Genomic DNA, 19,463 nt, shown 5'->3' on the forward strand with positions numbered 1-19,463 from the left:
GTTTTTGCCACTGCACTTGGGGACACTTTCAAAGTTTTTCCAATTTTTCGGACTGACTGACCTACATTTCTTAAAGTAATGATGGCCACTCGTTTTTCTTTACTTAGCTGCTTTTTTCTTGCCATAATACAAATTCTAACAGTCTATTCAGTAGGACTATCAGCTGTGTATCCACCAGACTTCTGCACAACACAACTGATGGTCCCAACACCGATTATAAGGCAAGAAATCCCACTTATTAAACCTGACAGGGCACACCTGTGAAGTGAAAACCATTCCCGGTGACTACCTCTTGAAGCTCATCAAGAGAATGCCAAGAGTGTGCAAAGCAGTCATCAAAGCAAAAGGTGGCTACTTTGAAGAACCTACAGTAGAATATAAGACATAATTTCAGTTGTTTCACACTTTTTTGTTAAGTATATAATTCCACATGTGTTAATTCATAGTTTTGATGCCTTCAGTGTGAATGTACAATTTTCATAGTCATGAAAATACAGAAAAATCTTTAAATGAGAAGGTGTGTCCAAACTTTTGGTATGTACTGTACATCAATGATCTCTGCTGATCATGTCACCATTGAACCTCCTACTAGACTCAGCTCTGCTGGGCTCTGCTATGCTGCTTACCCATTCTGCATAGAACTTCGTGACATCTTCTACTTTGCCTCATTTCTGAATTTTCTCTGCTGTGATGCTATCTCGACTCCTTACAATGACTCTTCAGCTGCATAGTGGATTACTGCTCTACTCCTCCAGTTGCTCTCCTGGCTCCACAGCATCGGTTGTACCAACCAGACTGCTCTGACACACCAAAGTGATTAAAACTGCTCATGTTCAGAAAGGATGTAAGGTTCGGCCAGGGCAGTAGTCGTGGCCAAGGACACCTGTGCTTCTGTGTCCTGGCCTCCCCTCACAGGAAAACATTCGCCTTTAGTCAGCATACCTGTGTCTTCAGGTCCAGCTTCTTCTGGATCTTCCCTATGCTGCAGCAGACCCACTCCAGGCAGATTTGTATTAACTGAGACACAGTCCAAAGTAGCTTGAACAAAAACTTCTTTACTTAGCACATCTGCGATATTTACAGCATTCACAACAGGCATCACAGTGCATTGTTCCTTTTCTTTCCCTGCACCTCTCTCACGGTTACATAGCATGGGCCCGGGTCAGACCGTCCACTGAATACTCTCTGTACAGCTCTGCTACGGGTAAGCTTCCCTCGGTCTGCTTCGCCCCAGACATGAGTTCATTAATTGCCACTGGGAGAGTAAACGGCCCTTCTGTGCTGTGTTATGTGTAGGTGCCAGGTTCCTTTCGTCTGTACTCACTGCTTCTGTGAGGTTCCCCGACCGCTCTGTCCCGGTCCTCAGAGTTTCCACCCACGCCAGGAGCTTCCACATCCTGACGTTTCCTGGTGCACTTTGCTGTACAAGCCTGCTGCATTTTCCTCCTTCTGCTGCGGATGGCTAGGCCCCACTTTAACGGTACAGAGCTGCAGCTGTGTCCTGGGCCTATAGCCCATGTGGACCCTTTGGGCGCTCTTACCCTACTGAACTATTCCAGGAACTATTCCCTGGCTTACCAAGCAGCAGCCCCTCCTACTGTTAACCATATGCTTACACTATACACTAGCTAGGACTATGTGCACTAAAATGCCCCCCCCCCCTATCTAGTGGCCAATGTGTGCACTGCACGTACCCTATACAGCAATGTTAATTACACATTTAACAGAAAACAAAAACAGTATAAAACATATTATACATAATACAATTAGCAGAAATGGTAATACACATAACTGTGTAGCAGTACCAGTAATGCAAACATATTTACCAATCCCCTTACAAGGACAAGGACTTTAAATGGGTTGTCCAGTGAGTCTATCGCTTAAGGTACCTTCACACTAAATGACTTTACAACGATAACGATAGCGATCCGTGACATTGCAGCGTCCTGGATAGCGATATCGTTGTGTTTGACACGCAGCAGCGATCAGGATCCCGCTGTGATATCGCTGGTCGATGCTGAAAGTCCAGAACTTTATTTCGTCGCTGGATCTCCCGCCGACATCTCTGAATCGGTGTGTGTGACACCGATCCAGCGATGTCTTCACTGGTAACCAGGGTAAACATCGGGTTACTAAGCGCAGGGCCGCGCTTAGTAACCCGATGTTTACCCTGGTTACCATTGTAAAAGTAAAAAAAAAAAACACATACTCACATTCCGGTGCCCGGCGTCCGCTTCCCTGCACTCCTCCTGCATCCTGTGTAAGTGCCATCCGTAAAGCAGAGCGGTGACGTCACCGCTCTGCTCTGTGGGAGATGCCGGAGATGTTCGGCGCTGACACAGGATGCAGGAGGAGTGCAGGGAAGCGGACGCCGGGCACCGGAATGTGAGTATGTGGGGTTTTTTTTACTTTTACAATGGTAACCAGGGTAAACATCGGGTTACTAAGTGCGGCCCTGCGCTTAGTAACCCGATGTTTACCCTGGTTACCAGGGGACTTCGGCATCGTTGGTCGCTGGAGAGCCGTCTGTGTGACAACTCTCCAGCGACCAAACAACGACTAAACAGCGACGCTGCAGCGATCGGCATCGTTGTCTGTATCGCTGCAGCGTCGCTTAGTGTGAAGGTACCTTAAAAGTTTGCATCCTTCTACATAGCGGCAGACTGTTGATTCCTCCCAGTGCGCACCACACACTGTCAGGATTTTCCAGTTTAAGCAGTGAATGAATAGGGGTTGGGATCTGCAGTACCTGGATGTGGTCACTATTCAGATGACTGGTCTGTGTTGTGCAGCCCCGCATTTGATAACATCCATCCAACACCGGCACCAGTAACAGTTGATCGGTAGATGTTCCGGGTATCATACCCCCACTTATCTGATATCGATGACCTATCCTGAGGAAAAGTCATTAACAATTAAGCAGCGGATAAGCCCTTAACTTAACTGGTAATGGCTTCTAAACAGTCTCTGCACAACAGTCTTTACTAGTACAGTTCAGTAATCTCACACTCTTATCCAGGTCTTAGAAGACCAGGTGACCTCTGGACAGAGCTGTTCTGCCCTCCCAGCATAAACATCCAGGTCAGTTTCTCCCTGAGACAGATCAGGGTTTAGCAGGAGACTCAGGCCTCTCTACCTGCAAGAGTACCCCTGTGACAGGGATAGTTAGGGTCCCAGTTCAAGGGCCAGTTTTAGGCCCCCCTTCCTTACTAAAGACCATCACAGCGTGACACTATCATGCCATGAATCCTCTCTGGCAGGCTTCCCTTGCAACACTCAGTGTGGGGGAAGAGGTGGTCTATGTCTTGTCCCCAGTTAGGGGCACACTTCATTGCTTTTTCTGCCTCCCTGGAATCAGCCATCGAATCTCTGCCATGGCCTGCTACCGACTGCACACCAGATCAATCTGTCAATCACCTGCTGAAGAAGCACTCTAACATTTGAACCTTACCCTCTTCCAGAACTTCTGCCAAATCTGGAGACTCCAGACCACTTTCCAGGCTCCAAGGTACCTCTTTTTACATTACAGGGCTAAGACCAGATTTTGTCTGTGAGACAACTCCTATAATGGAGTCATAAGTCTGTTGAGAAGCTTAAGATAACAATATCATTTTCAAGTGAATTGAATAAAACGAGAGGCAAGATTGCAAAAAGAATATGGTGGCAAATCTCATTATACAGATTCCATTTGCTGCGGCACGTAACATTATGATGCTAAATGACATGTCATTTCTGTACTGGGCAGACTTCTTCCTTTAATCACATGGAAAACAATAAGCGAAGTCCTTTCCATCCAGAATATTTTCCTATCAGATCTACAGAGAAAGCAGATGGCCGATGTAATTGAATTAGTTCCTTTGAAGGCGAAGCTAAAACAAGCTCACAGGTTTAGTAACAGAAAATCAAACCCAGAAACTAAACAGAAAAAAAAGCAAAAAAAAACTATACATGGAAACTTCATCTGGGGAAAGAAAGATAACTGGAATGAAAATTGAAATTGATCTGTTTTTTTCCTGAAAGGCGAAATGTTCCGCGTGATCATGAAATTGTGAATATCGTTACGGAGTAGGGGACGAAGATTGCTGGAAGGAGGCCAAACTGAAATGGCAAGATTAACTGAAGAGGGACTTTGCTCTGAAGTATGACAGCTCCCTGATAAGGTTGATGCCCTTTCTGTGTTGCTCTTTTATTAGCGTTTTAAATACATGTTAACGTGTTATGAAAATTCTCAGTATATTTCAAAATTCTCCGGTAAGAGACATTGTCTTCTCCACCATTCTGCCACCTTTTACCAGTTTCGACATCTTAATATTGAAGAAAATAACAAACATTTATTTATCTTTAATTCTTAGTTCTTGGGTTTGGCAAGAAAGATTTCTTAAGCTCCTTTCACATTGCGTTTTTGCCTTTGTTCGTTGGTTCCGTCAGGGCTTGTGTCCGAACTCCCCCGCAAAACATGAGATTCGGCTGTATGAAAAGTGTCACGTGGGCGGCAGCCGTGGGCGTGGTACTCGTGCTTCACACCCCGACACGCTACATGACAATGGGGATCCTGTGGACTTTTGCTATAGTGGCAATATGCCCTTGCAGACCACATGGTGCTGTTGTTTTCGGCCGGCCAAGACCAGGTGTTTTAATGTTCAATAAGGGAGGCCATAGTTCATAAATAAATATAGTTTTACTGAACAATAAATAATAAATAAGGTCACCTCTACTCCTTTGTCAAGACCCCATAAATTTATAGAGATGATTCAAAGCCTATGAGACTTATGACATCACCACTAGCTCCAGGACCATAGAGGATATATGTCGGGCAATGTCATGGAGAGAGCACAGTATGATGTTAAAACATGACACCACCAAATGCATTTGTCCCCCATAGTGAATCCACTAACCCATGTCCATGATAACACCCCTGGTTGATGCCATCAGCAATGTCATTACCAAGTCAATGTTGACCATCAAGCCAACATTCCTTCAGCTTCATCATTTACAATGATGTCTTGAAGATGACACACCAAACCTCTGGCATGGGCCACTCCTGCTTCCTTTGGTTTCCATTCCAACAGTTCTGGGGGTGTTCAAGTCTTCATCCATCTTGGAACACTTTTTGGCAGGTTTTACAAAATTCTGTCCAATTTTGGCCCAAGTGTCTAATTGAAGTTCGGTACAGTTGGCAACTATGTGCTTCCAGGAACAACCACTGCTGCTGTAGGCTCTGGTGTTTCATTTGTAGGGTTGGCATGACCCATTGGTGATCCTGTCATTGTTATCCCCTAGCCTAATGGTGGACTGAACTTTGACATGCATTTTATTTATATACAACCCCTGGCAAAAATTATGGAATCACCGGCCTTGGAGGATGTTAATTCAGTTGTTTAATTTTGTAGAAAAAAAGCAGATCACAGACAAGGCACAAAACTAAAGTCATTTCAAATGGCAACTTTCTGGCTCTTAGAAACACTAAAAGAAATCAAGAACAAAAATGTGGTAGTCAGTAATGATTGCTTTTTTATCCAAGCATAGGGGAAAAATTATGGAGTCACTCAATTCTGAGGAAAAAATTCTGGAATCATGAAAAACAAACAAATAAAAAAAAGACTCCAACACATCACTAGTTTTTTGTTGCTCCACCTCTGTTTTATAACAGCTTGCAGTCTCTGAGGCATGGACTTAATGAGTGTCAGACAGTACTCTTCACCGATCTGGCTCCAACTTTCTCTGATTGCTGTTGCCAGATCAGCTTTGCAGGTTGAAGCCTTGTCATGGACCATTTTCTGCAACTTCTACCAAAGGTTTTCAATTGGATTGAGATCCGGACCATTTGCAGGCCATGACATTGACCTTATGTGTCTTTTTTCAAGGAATGTTTGCACAGTTTTTGCTCTATGGCAGGATGCATTATCATCTTGAAAAATGATTTCAATATCCTTTCAATTGATGGGATAAGAAAAGTGTCCAAAATATTAACATAAACTTGTACATTTATTGAAGATGTAATGACAGTCATCTCCCCAGTGCCTTTACCTGACATGCAGCCCCATATCATCAATGACTGCGGAAATTTGCATGTTCTCTTCAGGCAGTCATCTTTATAAATCTCATTGGAATGGCACCAAACAAAAGTTCCAGCATCATCACCTTGCCCAATGCAGATTTGCAATTCATCACTGAATATGACTTTCATCCAGTCATCCACAGTCCACGAATGCTTTTCCTTAGCCCATTGTAACCTTGTTTTTTTCTGTTTAGGTGTTAATGATGGCTTTTGTTTCGCTTTACTTTAGGCGGTTTCTTACAGTTCGGTCAAATACGTTGACTCCAGTTTCCTCCCATTCGTTCCTCATTTGTTTTGTTGTGCATTTCCTGTTTTGCAGACATATTGCTTTAAGTTTCCGGTCTTGATGCTTTGATGTCTTCCTTGGTCTACCAGTATGTTTGTCTTTAACAACCTTCCCATGTTGTTTGTATTTGGTCCAGATTTTAGACACAGCTGACTGTGAACAACCAACATCTTTTGCAACATTGCGTGATGATTTACCCTCTTTTAAGAGTTTGGTAATCCTCTCCTTTGTATGAATTGACATCTCTCGTGTTGGAGCCATGATTCTTGTCAGTCCACTTGGTGCAGCAGCTCTCCAAGGTGTGATCACTCCTTTTTAGATGCAGACTAATGAGCAGATCTAATTTGATGCAGGTGTTATTTTTGGGAATTAAAATTTACAGGGTGATTCCATACTTTTTTCCTCAGAATTGAGTGATTCCATAATTTTCCCCTATGCTTGGATAAAAAAAAGTAACCATTACTGACTACCACATTTTTTGTTCTGGATTTCTTTTAGTGTTTCTAAAAGCCAGAAAGTTGCCATTTGAAATGACTTTAGTTTTGTGCCATGTCTGTGATCTGCATTTATTCTACAAAATTAAACAACTGAATGAACATCCTCCAAGGCCGGTGATTCCAACATTTTTGCCAGGGGTTGTAGTCTATAATTACATTTTTGCACAACATATGTCCTTGATAGTGGTATTAATTAAGGGTACAGTATGGCAGCATAATCTACAGTTTGTGCACTGTATGACTACTTTATTTATTCACTTTTAATAAGGGTACAGTCATGTGCGTATGCATCTATATATGCGTGTGTGCTGCACATAAATAACTATACCATATTAACTCTCCACCACTGCATATATCCAGGTGAATTATAGGAAACATTATGTATTTCCTTTTTATTACATACAATTCCCAGATGTTTGCAGAAAGCAATTGTATCATCTTCCAGGATGGAGATTTTGTTGATTTATTCTTTATATACACACCTGGGGTTTGCTTGTAATTTTTCTTTTTTATTTCTTTTGTTCTTTTTTTCCACTATTTTTTTTTTTACTGGCTTACAGATTGTTTTATTCTCATGAAGTCTTCTACAGTTCTACAGATGAGCATGAAACATCAAAAAGCAGAAATACTTTAGGGTTGTTTGCTACTCTGGAAGCAGAATTGTCTGCTTTTTGCCTTTGTTTGCTTATATTAATTATCAGAAGACTGCAGAAAAGCCTGATATGGTAATTGCCTTTTGTTTTTTTTTTTGTCTCTTTTTTTTTTTTCGTCTTCGTATTTTGCTGTTTTTAAAAAATCTCAAATCTAAAAAAACAACATCAGAGTTTCTACTGCTGAAAAATAACAATTGCAGCAAGAAGTATAAAGCTCAATATCTAGCATAGACAGATTGCACCCCAAATGACTGAATTTTAAGAAAGGCACAAAAATGTAATGGGCACCTAGACCGTCACCAATTTGGGGACCTATGGTGGATTGAGGCTCCCACCAGAATTTCCTGCCCGAGACCTACGTCAACCACCTAGCTCTAGTACCACCTGTTCCAATTGTGGCTGTAGTGATACTGACACTTTAAGGGGCATTCCCATCTCCAAGATCCTATCCCAATACGTAGTAGATGTAATAATAATAATATTAGCAAATACCTCCAAATAGAAATGTAGTATAGTTTTTCTGATTCACTATGTCTCTTTCATCATGTGCAGGCACTGCAGGACCTTAGGTATCTATGGTTGCGGCCAATGATATAGTGACAGTTAGGTTAGCTAGTTGCTAGTGGTTGTAACTATGGACACCAAGGTCCTGCAATGCCTGCACATGAGAGACGTAGCGAATCAGGAAAACTATAGTACATTTCTAATTGGAGGTATTTGCTAATATTATTATTATTACACCTACTACATATTGGGATAGGATCTTGGAAATAGAAATACCCCTTTAAGCTAAAAAGTGCTCATGTAGCTAAAAGTTTTAAAAAAATACACATTAGGCCCCCTTGAAAAAAGATTAATTGGGCCCCAACAGACCAATCCTGAAATATTGTGATTTTTTGGGGGGAGGCCTAAAATGATGTTGTATGCCTTTTTACCCTTTTTATTCTATCCCATTGAAGTGCACTAATTTTCTCACTGCTATTGAAGCTCAGACCGGTTGCCTTTGCAGCTGTCGCAACTGCTGCATCCAAGCATCACCTAAATATCTCCCAAGAACCACAGTGACATGCTTTGGGGGTTCCCAGTTTTAATGCTGGCATATCACCCAGCCACAATGACAAGTTATGGGGAGCAGTCATGGCTCCAGTTGACACACACGTCCGCTTCTGTTTTGTCTTCACCCACAGCCCTACTAGATCCAGCGGGGCTCTGTGCTGCTCGGCCAGGACAACTTGCACCCCCCGATGACTTCAGACTTTGTGGACTAATTAAGGTGGAATCGCCCTTTCACACATTGCTTTCAGATTAAGGTACTATCATGTATATTTATCTCTTTATGGATCCAAATTTTGACCTTGACCATGGTTTTGTCCTGACCACACATCTGCCTCACTTTTTGGGGTTGTTCTTCTCAGTGATCTGTCCCATGGAGATTTCTTGACTATGCTCCTATCTCAGCATCCATCCTACCTGGTCTCGTAGTGACAACTCTTGGTTGGATCTCTGACTATGCTATACTCCATAAGTGCCACTGCTGTCCATCCATGGCTTTAGTGTGGACCATGAACTGGGGATACCGACTGGTAAAATCCATATCTCCTTGTTGGGGGTTAAATGGGTTGTCCAACACTTTTAGATTGAAGAACTATTGTTAGGATAGGTCACCAATATAAGATCGGTGAGGGTCCAATATCCAGAATCTCCATCAATCAGTTGTTATCATCTCCTGTAGTAATCTGATGTCTACATGTACAGAGCTGGACCACCAAAGCTTCATACACAGCTCAGATCCTACTCTTTTCAATAGGTGCTGATCTGCATGGAGTAAGTTTGGCCGACATCATTCTAATCTGTTTTCCAGAATAAAACTTTGCCCAGGTGACAATATGGGTAAAAAAAACCATCACACTCAGCCATACTCATCTACCAACACCCACCTAGATTCAGCTCTGGCGGACCTGTGCAGAGAAAGGAGGAGGTGATGTCACTATTTCACCATCTATTGGATTACTGCAGCCTGTGATTGGCTACAGAGGTCTGATGATTTGAGCAGTGCATCATGTTTTATGAGGACACACTACTAAAATGTCAACTAACCGCTGCAGCCAATCAACTATTGCAGTGGGCCGATAACTGGTGGAGCAGTGACATTACAGATTCCTGTCTCTGCACAAGATCCTGGTTGGTAGCGGTAAGTGGATATTGCAGAGTTGGTTATTTTTTACAAATCCTTTTGGGCAAAATTTTAATTTTTCACACACAACTCCTTTAAGCATGACTGGTGTTTTGGATGAAGATCTTGTTGGGTAACATAGCAACATTAATTTGCAATTCATATAATCCTAGAATGTTATAATGGAAGGGACCTCCAGGGTCATCATGTCCAACCCCCCGCCCAATGCAGGATTCACTAAACCATCTCAGACAGATGACTGTCCAGCCTCTGTTTGAAGACTTCCATTGAAGGAGAACTCGCCATAGAATCATAGACTGTTAGAGTTGGAAGGGACCTCCAGGATCATCTTATCCAACCCCTTGTTCAATGCAGGATTCACTAAACCATCTCAGACAGATGTCAGTCCAGCCTCTGTTTGAAGACTTCCACTGAACGAGAACTCACCACCTCTTGCTCTCGTGGCAGCCGGTTCCACTCATTGATCACCCTCACTGCCAAAAAGTTTTTTCTAATATCTAATCTGTATCTTCTCCCTTTCAGTTTCATTCCATTGCTTCTTGTGTTTCCATGTGTAAATGAGAATAATGATAATCCCTCTACACCAGAGGTGTCAAACTGCATTCCTCAAGGGCCGCCAACAGGTCATGTTTTCAGGATTTCCTTAGCATTCCACAAGGTGCTGGAATCATTCTGTGCAGGTGATTAAATTATCACCTGTGCAATACAAGGAAATCCTGAAAACATGACCTGTTGGCGGCCCTCGAGGAATGCAGTTTGACACCTCTGATCTACACTGTGACAGCCCTTCAGATATTTGTAGACCGCTATTAAGTCTCCTCTTAGCCTTCTTTTTTTTGCAACCTAAGCTAAAATTGATTAGCCACTGCTTTATGTTACAAATAATTGAGACTTCATAATAAAAATAAGATCTTTTTTTATTATTTAGAAGCAACGCCATCCTTGCCCAAAGGCTATGTCCGGTATTGCAGCTCAGCACAAATTCCTAAAATTCAATATAAGGCACAGTTTGTGGACAAGAGTGACACAGTTTCTAGAAACGTTTCTAGAAGGTTTCTGTAATTTTCAACAACCCCTTTAAAATCTACATCAAAAATCTCTTTTGTATTACCCATCTTAAGGGCACCATCATATACAAAGATGCAAAGATTTGCACCATCGACATCATTGTCTGTAAAACTTTACAGATAACGTCTTCTGCAATAGCGTCAGCAAACATCACATTTATCAAACTAAAAAGTTGAAAGGGAAGGAGAGCAGCCACGACCGCACACCACAGATGGATGTAACGAATTGCTGGCTTATGACGGTTTGCTATCAGGAGGATTTGTTTCTTAATTAAAAATTGAAGAACTGAAAGCTTTGTTTTTGGATGCACTAATACTGTTCATCTTCCCTATAGCCATTGGAAGGCTGGATAAAAGAGTGCGATACATTCCGGTTGTTAGTTGACTTCTTTGAGCTCAGCGCAGCTTATGTTTGACAATCTATAACAAAGTGGCAAAATGTAATACTTTACCGAGCCGTCTACAAAGCAGATTAGCAAAATAAAAATCATTCTGTCCCTATCCAAGACTTCCACATGGATTAATAAAAGCCTGATAGTAACAGTCTACGCCTCCGTCCATATCCAGACACGGAGCTCACTCTTCTTATACCAGATCCACAGCACAAAATGAAGAGAACTATACTGAAGAGACACATATTGCTGCATATTAAATCATTGAGTTACAATATGACTTCACTGTATATTCATTTTCACAATGTTGGTTACTTAATTATTTATTTTGCCTTCCCGAACATCTGACTCTATCGTAGCATTAAGAGACGATGCCTAAACATGATTTTAGGCACAGATTGTAAGTTTCTCTGCCAGGTCTATGCAAATTGTCTTTTCAGAGAGAAAGAGGATTAGAACTGTAGCGTCACCTATTGGAAGCAGCGATCCTAAAAGTCAATATCGACCCTTTATCGAGCCTTGCAATAGGAGTTAGGATAAAAGCCGAACCAGAATCTCAATTTGGAGTCACGGACGTGTTTCGGGGTGTTGCCCCTCATCAGAGCAAAGTATGAGATCTGATTTGGCTAGGTGAGAGGCTCTGGACTGGGTCTTAGGGGTAACGTTTATTGTTGTAGAGAGTGACAAGCCAAGCCTGGCATGTCAGAGTGAGGAGACTTGTAAGCTATGCATGCTCCTCTGGGAAATTAAAGATGCAAATTGTTTCTTCAGAGAGGAAGAGGACTAGATCTCTAGAGCCACCTATTGGAAGAGGCGATCCTAAAAGTCAAAATCAACTTTTTAACAAGCCTTGCATAAGGCATAAAATAAAAGTCAAACCAGAAGCTTAATTTTAAAACATAGTGTTTCAGGGATTTGACTTGTCATTGTCCACAAGGAGAAACGCTTCCCCTTAGACCCCTTAGACCCCAGTCTAGAGCTTCTCACCTAGCCAAGTCAAATCTCACACTTTCCACCGGTGAGGGGCAATACCCTGAAACACGTGTCTGCAAACTGAGATTCTGGTTTGGCTTTTATTCTATTTAAGTCATGTTTCAAGGCTCATTAAAGAGTCAATATTGACTTTTAGGATCGCGGCTTCCAATAGGTGGTGCTAGAGTTCTAGTCCTCTTCCTCTCTGAAGAGAAAATTTGCCTATTTAATTTCCCAGCGGAGCATTGCAAGGCTTATACAGACTTTTTTGACTGTAATTATCATTATTTTACAATATACAGTAAATGTGGCTGATGTCTTCTTATCAGAATTATGGTCTGTAGACATGTACCACTTATAATCTTAATGATTTGTTAAGGTTTTCCAACGTGTTCGTATAAAATATTGAATGTCCGTGATTTTTTTGATGAGGTGTCCAGCAAAAATAAAAATTGAAGTTGACAACCCGGCTAAAGGACCTTTAGGTTTCAACTTAAAAGTGGCTGCTCAAGTGGTCCCCCAAAAAGGAAAAGACACTCATTAATACAGAAGATTTTTTTCCCTCTTTACACAGCAGTGGCAGAGCATACTCAATGGTGGTAAATCTGCCCCACAAATCTGGTTACAAAAGGGTTTATGAGCCTGGTTTGTGCAGATGACGCTATTATTTTAGGCTATGTTCCCACATCCGGAAAAATGTTCACTGCGGATTTGGATCAAATCGGTGACAACAATCCATGTAAAGCGCCATGGAATAAATGGCGCTATAATAATAAATAACAAAAATAATAATAATAACAATCCGACTGCAGATTTCACTTTACTCCATTTACTAAGCATTGAATAGAGTAAAACACACAATGAAAATCCACATAAGGGATAGCGCACGCGACTGATTTTCTCGTACGAATGGTAGCCGTGATTTTCACACATAGCATTCTTACCTATCATGGGCTGATTTTTTTCTCAAATCGGGTGGTCCGCAGAAAAAAATGGAGAGATATCCACTTTTGATCTGAGTGCCGGATCAAAATCAGCAATGCAAGTCTATGGGTTCATTAAAAAAAAAAAAAATAGACCTGATGGAAATGATTTTTTCAACAATGTGGGACTGTAATTTTGAAAACTCCATTTACTTGAATACTACTTACCGTAAATTGCTGCAGATTTGCAGTGCAGAATTCACACTGCGAATCCACGACAAATCCGCAAAGTGTGACGTTAGCATTCCAGAACAGATTAAATATACAACAGCTATAACTGATTCTTTTTCAGATCTCTTCACGACGGTCTCAGCCCATTGTTGCCTTCCCACAGACCTCTGGATGGTGTTTGCTATGCTCCTATTGAAGTGAATAAGACCTGCAGAACCCAAAAATGGCCGCTACCCAATGTTAGAAGTTGTGCAGCTCCGCTCTGCTGCCGGCACTCAAACATCTGAACAGTAGAAATACCGGATGTCGAAGCCCAACTGATTTGATATTGATTACTTATTTTCAGGAGTTTAGGTCATAAATATCTAAGTAGTGGAAAGAAACCTTTAACGACCCTGGACAAAAAAATGGAATTTGTAACATTATTAGGTGCTATCAGCAAAATGGTTAATTTTTCTTGGCAGATGAGACCAATTTCTGTGCCAAATTCTGAATTTCCAATTTTAATAGATCTCCTACTGTAAATAAATGTGTGTATCCACAAAATGACCATTGTATATATCACATCATAAAATTGTACGGTGTAAAATCTGTAACTGTCAGGACCATATTCCTGGTATGCAGTTGACGGAAATGGTCACCTGAAGCATAATGTAATACCAATGAGGGAGACCTTTGCCCGGCGCACTTATAATTTATGGTTTATTTCTGTCTGGCTCGGAATCACCAGAGCTATCGTTCTAGAAGGACACGTTGCCTATTGGGTGCATATAATACGAGCTTCTCCTAAAGGACAGGATAATTTAATTCATGCTTCATAAGATCCTGTGACAATGCAGAAGAATGGGTCATTTTTATCTGGCTTTTTTAAATTTCCTTCTTCCTTTATCACATTATTTCCTAGAGGCGAATAATTACTTGCTTAAAATTCAGGCATTTAATCCACCGCTCTCTAAGGGTGTTTTTTTTTTTTTTAATTTCTTACGAAGAAATTGATAAGAGACAATCTTGCAGGTGAATATATGCATGAATGAAATATGAAGCGGTAATATTTGACTTACAAATTGACATTTTGAATTTCTCTCCGGGACTGGAAACCGATCACTGTTAAATTTGTCAGAGAAATTCAAGAGGAAAATACTGATTGCAAAAAAACTATCACAGCCTGAGAAATAATCCTGATGGTATTTTAGAAAGGGAAAGGATAGCGGGATGCTGAGAAATCATTGCGGAATACCTCAAGATGACTAACATTGATGACAGTTTATTATATATATTACATGCTATAATAGTTGTTTAGAACAGGATCAGCGATGAATCAGAGCTGTACCTGTGCTGATTGGTCAAGCAGAGTAGAGATACTGTATCAGAGTCGTTGCTACAAAATAGCAGATTTCAACTGCGATGTAGCAGTGTCCATATACAATGATGTCACAGAACTGACCTATCGATGTAGCAGTAGACACAATATTGCAGAACATTGGACCCAGTGTAGCTGCTGAGTTTGCAATGGTGGCAAAAGTGTAGTAGACCTGGCATAGCGTTGTAAAAGAACTGATTAGCGGCAGCACACCAACTATCCAAGAGGCTAAGAGCAATGCTCAGTGCTCAAGCCAGGGCAAGTGAATAACTGTCACGCTCCACCAAGAAGCCAGACAGTGCATGGTCAGATGGATGGGCAGGAGAGCACTGCCGCTTGAGGAAGGTTAGATGGACAACCCCCGAAATTTGCCCTGCGCAACTCAGAGCTCCCTAGACGGGTCCTTTCACCCCGTGTGGCAATCAGGTTCCTATTCCTGTGTTGCCCTAAGCACGGCCCTGACTAGTGCATAGAACAGCAGGAACGCTAGTCCTGCTCTATAATCCAGACACAAAGGGAAACAGACAAGAGTAAAAGAAAACAGCAATCACTCTAAGCGCCCCCAGTCTATAGAATGGTATAAAAAGGGAAAGGAATGGCTAGGCAAATCAAAAGGGAGATAAGGAAAAGGAGGACACAAGACAAACTTCCAGCATTCTCCAGAGATGACTCCTAAAATTACTTTTCTTTCCACGGCTCACAGCTCCAAAACCAATTCCAGGATATAGCAAGCTATCACTGGCAACTTCCCAAGCTAAGAGGTGAGTACTTACAGTATATCAGGGGGGAGTGGAGAACTCAGAACAGCTGAGATCACTCAGGACAGAAGGCTTTAGGAGACAAACAGGAGAGTTTAACTCTTGCAACAAACGAACAAGGGAAATCTGCAACGCTAACTGGAAAGCAAATCAGACCCAACCAGTGCAAATGTGCGTGTAGCCAAATGCTGTGATCTTCTGACCCATGAAATAGAGAAAAGCACTCTTTGTCCCATTATCTCCCTTGACAGTAACACAATAAAAAATCTTGTTTTTCAGTGTCCTACCTTTCTTTGGTCTACCTAGAATTTCGCTTGGACAAACAGTAGATTTCTCATGAGAACATACATATACTGTATTTCGGGATTTGTCCTAGGGTTACAACATGTTCTGTCCTGTGTTACACAGATGATTGATTTTACTCACCACTTTGTAATACTTAATTATCCCTGCAAAGAAAATTAGTATGCTAATTGCTTCTTCATCGAGCAAGAGGACTTGAACTTTAGTACTACCTATCGGAAGTAGCAATCCTAAAAGTCAATATCACAACTTTAACGAGCCTTGTCACATGACACTATAAAAGCCAAACCAGAATCTCTATTTCAGACATGCATTTCGAGATATTGCCCCTCATCAGTGCAAAACTTGAGATTTGATTGGCTGTATGAGAGGCCTCTGACTGAGGGTGTAAGGGGTAATGTCTCTCCATGTGAAGAGTGAAATGCCAGTGTAAGGAGACTTATAAGCCATGCAATGCTCCTCTGGGAAAATAAATATGCAAATTGCTTCTTCAGAGAGGAAGAGGACTTGAATGTTAAAGTCACCTATTGGAAGTAGCAATCCTAAAAGTCAATATCGACCCTTTTAACCAGCCTTGCCACAAGACTTAGGGAAAAAGGCAAATCAGAATCTCTATCTACAAACACGTGTTTGAGGTGTTGGCTCTCCTCAGTGAAACGCAAGACATCTGATTTGGTTGTGTGAGAGGCCTCTGGGGACTAAAGGGTAACTGTCATGATTCCCAATGGCAGGGACATGGGCAAAAACGGACTAGCTCTAGGAAGATGGTAACTCAGGTAACCGCGATGCTGAACCTAACACGCAAATAGAAGTAGCCAGGGGGTGTGCCTACGTTGATCTCTAGACACCTCGTGCCAGCCGGAGAGCTAACTACCCCTAGAAGAGGAATACACAGACCTGGCTTGCCTCCAGGGAAACCCCAAAAGTTATAGTAGCCCCCCACATGTAATAACGGTTAGGTAAGAGGAAAACACAAACGCAGTATGAATATAGTTTCAGCAAAGTGAGGCCCTCTGACTAGATAGATGAAAATACAAAAGAGGACTTCGCGGTTACCTCAAAACCCTAAGCAGCCATCCTGAAACTACCTTAACTCCGTTATCAACTCATGACACCGGAGTAGTAATTTCAGATCACTAGAGCTTCCAGCAGCACAAGAAATATAAATGCATGCTGGACAAAACAAACACAAAAAAAGCCAAAGATTCAACTTAGCTGAATTGCAGACTTGGAGCAGGCAGCAAGCAACAGAGATGCTCTGGTAACATTGATTGCTGGCACTAGAGTGACTGAGAAGCCAGACTAAATAGGAAACTCCCAATTTCCTGATGAAAACAGGTGCACTGGAAACACAAGACCAAAGTCAACCAGTACCACCAGTAGCCACCAGAGGGAGCCCAAAAACAGAATTCACAACAGGTAACAACTCTTCATGGGGAGAGTGACAGTGTAAGGAGACTTATAGGCCATTTAATGCTCCTCTGGGAAATTAAATATGCAAATTTCCTCCTCAGAGAGGAAGGGGACTTGAACTCTACTGTCCAATTTTGGAAGCAGCAATCCTAAAAGTCAATATTGACCATTTGAACACTAAGGGTACCGTCACACAGTGCCATTTTCATCGCTACGACGGCACGATCCGTGACATCGCAGCGTCGTATGATTATCGCTCCAGCGTCGTAGACTGCGGTAACACTTTGCAATCACGGCGCTGGAGCGATGCCGAAGTCCCCGGGTAACCAGGGTAAACATCGGGTTACTAAGCGCAGGGCCGCGCTTAGTAACCCGATGTTTACCCTGGTTACCAGCGTAAACGTAAAAAAAACAAACAGTACATACTTACATTCCGGTGTCTGTCCCCCGGCGCTGTGCTTCTCTGCACTGTGTAAGCGCCATAGCCGGAAAGCAGAGTGGTGACGTCACCGCTGTGCTCGCTTTCCGGCCGGCAGGCGCTCACAGTGCAGAGAAGCTGAGACGCCGGGGACAGACACCGGAATGTAAGTATGTACTGTTTGGTTTTTTTACGTTTACGCTGGTAACCAGGGTAAACATCGGGTTACTAAGCGCGGCCCTGCGCTTAGTTACCCGATGTTTACCCTGGTTACAAGCGAACGCATCGCTGGATCGCTGTCACACACAACGATCCAGCGATGTCAGCGGGTGATCAAGCGACGAAAGAAAGTTCCAAACGATCTGCTACGACGTACGATTCTCAGCAGGGTGTCTGATCGCAGTAGCGTGTCAGACACAGCGATATCGTAACGATATCGCTAGAACGTCACGAATCGTACCGTCGTAGCGATGGAAATTTCACTGTGTGACGGTACCCTTACTGCCTGGTTTAGATATCAGTAGATAAGCAGATGTTTCTCCAGCGACCATGTAAATATGTTGAATTTGCTCAAAAAGGAGAAAACTCCTTTAAGTAAGAAATGCTATTGAATTGACATTTGTACAGTAAATTGTCTGGTTACCAGTGTAAAATATCGCTGGTATCGTTGCTTTTGCTGTCAAACACAACGATACACGGCGATCGGACGACCAAATAAAGTTCTGAACTTTATTCAGCGACCAGCGACATCACAGCGGGATCCTGATCGCTGCTGCGTGTCAAACTAAACGATATCGCTAGCCAGGACGCTGCAACGTCACGGATCGCTAGCGATATCGTTACAATGTCGTTTCGTGTGAAGGTACCTTAAGACTTAGGTCAGTGCACAGCAGGGTCTAGGGATCTGCTTGGTGTCTAGTATATTTTGTATCCCATTCACCATTTTCCTTGTTAGTTCCTCATACATGGGGTATGGTATGGAGTGTTAACCTCTATTTAAGAGTGTATAACTTGATGTGTAATATCATACTGTATTATATAACGCCCATATGCTGGGAATAGTGGTTTGGTTATCTGTACATTAATGTGCATAGGCTGTTTAATGTTGTGTGCAATATTATAGCATTTATCTGGTATCTATATGGACCCTTTACCCCAGGTCATATTTTGGGGTTTTTAAATGTTTTTATGTTGTTGTGTTTGTTTCCTAAAATAAAGATGTTTTTTGTATAAATGTTAAACTGTTGTGGTGATCCCATTTCTCATGCATACACTTTGCTCTATTTTGTTCCATTGTTGTTTGGTATATTGTTTGGTGATCCCCTTAAATGGTAAATATTTGTAGATGGTGCCTGCTCAGCATTGTTGTTTAAATTGTAAATTGTCTTTTTTTCACAACGTTTTCCATCCTAGCTTACAAAATTGGACGATCTGATAATATCCACAATTTCAACCTGTTTCATCAGACCTGTCACTACACATTCTGGGAATAATTGTCCAGCGGTGGAATCTTCTGCAGATCTCTGGGAATTATACCTAAATTTAGAATGCTGTTACTGAGCCGGTATCTTATATCTTCGCCGTGCAGGTAATTCCCAGTGCACTTGCCATAATTTCCTGCCGAAGCTACAAAGGGCAATGGTTTAGCGATGACTTCACTCCTGGTAGCGGACAAATGCATGTGTCTACATTTCTTGAACCAGTATAATGCTGAGCTGATTTCTTTCTTCTCTTTCATTATGAAAGTCATAAAAATACCCCAGATTCTATTCTACTTCGGCAATGAAAGAATCACATGGCCACCTCTAATTTCTGCCTCCAAAATTCTATGCTTTTTACATTTTTTAACCCCTTCCCTTTGGAGTCAATTTTCAATTTTGCGCTTTTGTTTTTAACTCCCCATCTTAGCTTTTCAAATTATTATTAATTTTTGTCCGC

The 19,463-nt window shown here is 41.9% G+C and overlaps 1 long non-coding RNA gene across 1 annotated transcript; it reads left to right on the plus strand.

The window, feature by feature from the left end:
* The first annotated feature begins 8,126 nt into the window (after nucleotides 1-8,126).
* LOC143787751 (uncharacterized) lies at nucleotides 8,127-10,851 on the plus strand. The gene is made up of 3 exons (XR_013218458.1): nucleotides 8,127-8,207; nucleotides 8,682-8,804; nucleotides 10,617-10,851. It is a non-coding gene; the product is annotated as an uncharacterized LOC143787751 (long non-coding RNA).
* The last annotated feature ends 8,612 nt before the right edge of the window (nucleotides 10,852-19,463 follow it).

The sequence above is a fragment of the Ranitomeya variabilis genome, chromosome 8 (assembly GCF_051348905.1).
Source record: "Ranitomeya variabilis isolate aRanVar5 chromosome 8, aRanVar5.hap1, whole genome shotgun sequence".
Classification (NCBI taxonomy): domain Eukaryota; kingdom Metazoa; phylum Chordata; class Amphibia; order Anura; family Dendrobatidae; genus Ranitomeya; species Ranitomeya variabilis.